This window comes from Amphiura filiformis, chromosome 15 (genome assembly GCF_039555335.1).
Source record: "Amphiura filiformis chromosome 15, Afil_fr2py, whole genome shotgun sequence".
NCBI lineage: Eukaryota > Metazoa > Echinodermata > Ophiuroidea > Amphilepidida > Amphiuridae > Amphiura > Amphiura filiformis.
The window spans coordinates 43,242,196-43,246,642 of NC_092642.1; the positions used below are offsets into that span (position 1 = coordinate 43,242,196).

Sequence of the window (4,447 nt, forward strand, 5' to 3'; positions counted from 1 at the left end):
CCTGATAATGGGCGAAAATAGTGTAAAATAACAAATTTTTGCACGCTAAGCGCGCACATCGTCCCAATAAAGCCTGAGGCAACTGTACTTTTTTTCGTCTGTGACCCTCCGAATTTTATTTTGCCCCCCCCCCCCGACCAAAAAAGCTGGCTACGCCCCTGGACTTTCCTCTCTTCATTTGGTTTACAGCATGCTGTACCTCCCAATTTGTGACATGGGTATTTCTTCTTGTGGTTCTCCTGGTTGATCTGTTTTTGTGTCACTGGCATATAATTGTTTATACACAGCAAAAAATAAGGAGTAAAGTGCTACCGACTAAAGTATGTTGATTAAAAAATAGACCAATTATTTACTCATCAACGAGTAAAAGACGATATTTGACACAACTCTTTGCCAGAGTAAAAAATGGTCAATGGAAAGAAGTAAAATATTTTAATCGCCACATTGTATTTTACTCAAATCGCGTAGTAAATTCAACACGCGGAGAAAGTTTAATTCGACGACGTATTAAAATTCATGTCATCATGGCGTATAAAAGCGGAGCCGGGATGCGGGTGCAGTGTTTGCTGGTGGAATGGAGTTTGTCAGCAGTACAACCAATGTTTGAAGGTACTAATTTCATTACTATTATTCATAACTTTATGTCCATATACCTGTTACACAATTTAGAAATCTTATTGTATGATTTGAACCGGATATAGACAGGTTTTTAAGTTAGTTGCTTATCAGTAATTGTCATCGGCTCACCATGCTAGCTGTGTATTTGCGATCGTAACTAATGTACTAGTCTGAGCAACCTCGAAGTACATTACGCTGATGTGGGCCAGGCCCGGGGACCAGGGGCGTACATGTAGCAAGCGGATAGGGTGGACAAAGTCCATGGGCCCCGAGCAAAAGCGAAAATGAAGTGGATAGGGATCAGGGCTGATAAAGGAGATGTTTAGAAGGCCTCACACTACTCCTTGTCCATATGCCCCAAAGCTATTGCTACGTCCCTGATCCTGATGTTGACTCGTGCCACATAACTTTTTTTGCAGTTATATGTAGTAGGAGAGTGAAACCATTGCAAAATATCACTTGACATTTTTTTTCCATAGGCAGTTTTCTTTTTCAGTGCATTTATAATATTGATCTATATTTTACTTACAGATCAGATGTGACTTTGGGATTTTTGTGCTGCCCTACCTCTTTCCAGGAAAGGTATTGAAGAAAGATGCACGAACGTCAGTCAACAGGTAAATTTCTATCAATAATGTTGCATTTAACTTGCCAATTTCTTTGTGCATTTCAGAATACATGTAGTTCATTGAATGTGTAGTTCATGAAACCTCAAATGCCAAGGAAACCCCCTATATAACCCCTTATCCTCACCGACAGGTGTTGGCTATCGTGAACTTTGAATAATCAACCGCGAATCTTATAATTATCTTGTTTACCATTTCTGTAAATTCTTGTCTCCTAAAGTTTGTGTCCCCTTGAAATAGCATTGCCCGCTATCACAGGAATAATAATATAATAATTATAAAGATATTTTAAATATTTGCAAAATCGCATGAAAGTAGAAATGCCAATGCAATGGGTGATTACAATGGAAATTACATGTAAATATGTCATATTTGCTTTAATATTTCAAGAATTTCAGCAAGAGTTTTCATTTTTGGTTATATACCATCTGACCAATTATAGACAGTTTAAAAATAAGACATGCATAAATTTAGTTATTTGTGTTTTAAACCTTCCATCTGCTTCATCACTTTCGAGTACCAAACAAATTTTGATTTAAGGTTGATACAATGAAAAGGTGGTGGATTTTCTATTTTAAGGCAGCTTTATTTCACTTGAATAGTCCCAATCCATGAAATTAATGTCCTTTATTACATTTTCTTTTATTTTACATGTTTCAGGAAGGCACAGCTTTGGACTGGTTCCTCGCCAACTTTACTGGACGCACGCTGCCATTTATATACTTGTGAAGCAAGTTGAATCCAGAACTGTGTTTTTATATAAATGGATAGGCAAGCCTTTTCAATGCGCAACAGTGATGAAAGTTGTAGAACTTGTGGACAAGATATACCAAATCCTTCACATACAATGACTTAGCATATCCAGTACAGGCTGATCACTGCTATTTGGCAGTTCCTGGACACTATATCAGCTACTAAAGAACCTGGTAACATTAGACAATTCTTGAGTGTTAAAACATAATGAAGTGAAGACTTAATTTCTGTCCCATTTAAACACTCAGCATCTATAACATTAATTTTCAAATGACTTTTTCACATCAAAAGTTTTGGGAGAGGTGACCGGCTTCTATTCTATGTTTGCTCACATTGGGTAATGAGACAATAGACATGCTATATTGTGATTTATTTGATACCAATTTTGAAAATAAAACCAGGAAAAATGCAGAATATTATATTTAATTTTGTATTCTTTTCATTCTTTTAGTTTAAAATACTGCTTTGTTCCAGCTGCAGATGGAGCCACAATACAACTCGAAAGTGTTTTTTGCTTAATATTTGTTGAGTAAAATACGTTTCATGTTGCTCAAAATGTTGAGTAACACTTTACTATTCATCATTTTGCAAATCTTTTCACTTAAGTTTTACTCAAATAATGAGTAATCGTTTTAATCAACACTTGCGTAAACCTTTACTCAAGGTTAAAAGAGTAAATGTTTCCTTGTTTCAGAGCAAAAAAGGGAGCTACTCAATATTGGGTAAAATTTAATCAACAAACGTTGAGCAAATATTACTCCATAGTCAATGAGTAAAATTTACTCTCATCTTTGAGTAAAAAAGGGAGCTACTCAATATTGAGTAAATTTTACTCAACAAAAGTTGAGCAAATATTACTCCAAGTGAAAGAGTAAATTTTACTCTCATCTTTGAGTAAAAAGGAGCTACTCAATATTGAGTAAAGTTTAATCAACATGTGCTGAGTAAACAATTAATCAACCGAGGCTGAGTAAAAATTACTCAAAATTCGACTAGCTCCCTTTTTACTATCGTGATGAGTAATATTTTACTCAATATTGAGCTTTTATTTTTTGCTGTGTAGAATTCTTCTATCCTTTTCAGAATTTCATCTTGGTCTGTGATTTCGCGCCCATTACTATCGAGGAGGCTTGTAATTTTCTGTTTCCCCATGCGCTAGTTTTTTATAGGTTTTCTTCAGACTTTTGTTTTCCTCAATTGTGGATTTGATAATCTTGGTGGTATAGCTCCGTATATCTTCTGGTAGCTTTTTCCTGATTGTCTTGCAGGTTTCTGTATATTCAACCCGCTGTATGTTTGTTCGCTCTGCCTTCATCGATCTTCTCTTCTTTATGAGTGTTCTGGTCGAATCTGATCTTGGTCTCTCGAGTCTTTGGTTTCTTTCCTACAATATCCATGGCCAGTTTTTGTGTTGTTTCCACTATCTGGTCATTCCATAATTCTAGAGTCCTCTTTTCTGGACATTCATCTGCCAAAAGTTGGAACTTGTTTTGCAGCTGCAGTTGGAATTCTATTCTCTTTTCCTGCAACTTCTCTAGGTTGATGTTGCTCTGCTTTGGTCTTAGTAATTTTTGTCTCTCTAGTCTGGTGTTGATTTTTAACATGCTCATTACCATCCAGTGGTCACTACCTACGTTCACTTTGTTGATTATCTTTACGTCTTGAATGATGTGTGGATTGTCTGTGAGAATGAAATCAATTTCATTCTTTGTGCTTCCATCTGGGCTTCTCCAGGTCCATTTCCTACTTGCTGGCATTTTGAAAAAAAGTGTTCATTATTTTCAGCTTGTTACTGATTGAGAATTCGATGAGTCGGTCACCCCTATCATTTCGTTCTCCACTCCCAAATTTTCCAATTGTGCACTCTTCTCCATCTCTTTTTTTCCAACTTTGGCATTAAAGTCACCCATTACTATTGTGAATTGAGTCTTGCTGTTCTTTAGTAGTTCAGTTATTTCCTCATACAGTTTGTCCACCTCTTCATCATTGTGTGTTGAGGTTGGAGCGTTGACTTGAGTAACTTTTATCTTGTATCTCTTGTTTATTTTTACTGTCAGCTGAGCTAGGCGTTCATTTATACCTTTGACCTCAGTTATATTTCCTGCGATGTTTTTGTGTATCAGGAAGCCGATCCTTGGTTCCAATTTGGTAGAAATGATGGCCACTCTTTAATTCTGTGAAATCTTCTCCTCGTCTTCGGACTGCACCCAGTCCGATGATGTCCCATTTTACCCCTTCGAGTCCTTCTTCCAACTCCACTAGTCTTTCTTCCTGCAACAGTGATCTCACATTATATGTTGCGATGGTCAAGTTCCATTGGTGGCCTGTTCTTACCAGGGATTCTTAGCACCCCATACTCCTTGCTTTGAAGACCCGCCACCTTGGTCCGGAGCAAATGAGCTGCTGGGGACTGGGGCCTTTGCCTTCTTGTGTCTGTCATGCTGGTTAGT

At 37.2% G+C, this 4,447-nt stretch overlaps 1 long non-coding RNA gene across 1 annotated transcript; it reads left to right on the forward strand.

Moving 5' to 3' along the window:
- Positions 1–539: 539 nt before the first annotated feature.
- LOC140172225 (uncharacterized) lies at positions 540–2,370 on the forward strand. The gene is made up of 3 exons (XR_011861707.1): positions 540–609; positions 1,150–1,235; positions 1,905–2,370. It is a non-coding gene; the product is annotated as an uncharacterized lncRNA (long non-coding RNA).
- The last annotated feature ends 2,077 nt before the right edge of the window (positions 2,371–4,447 follow it).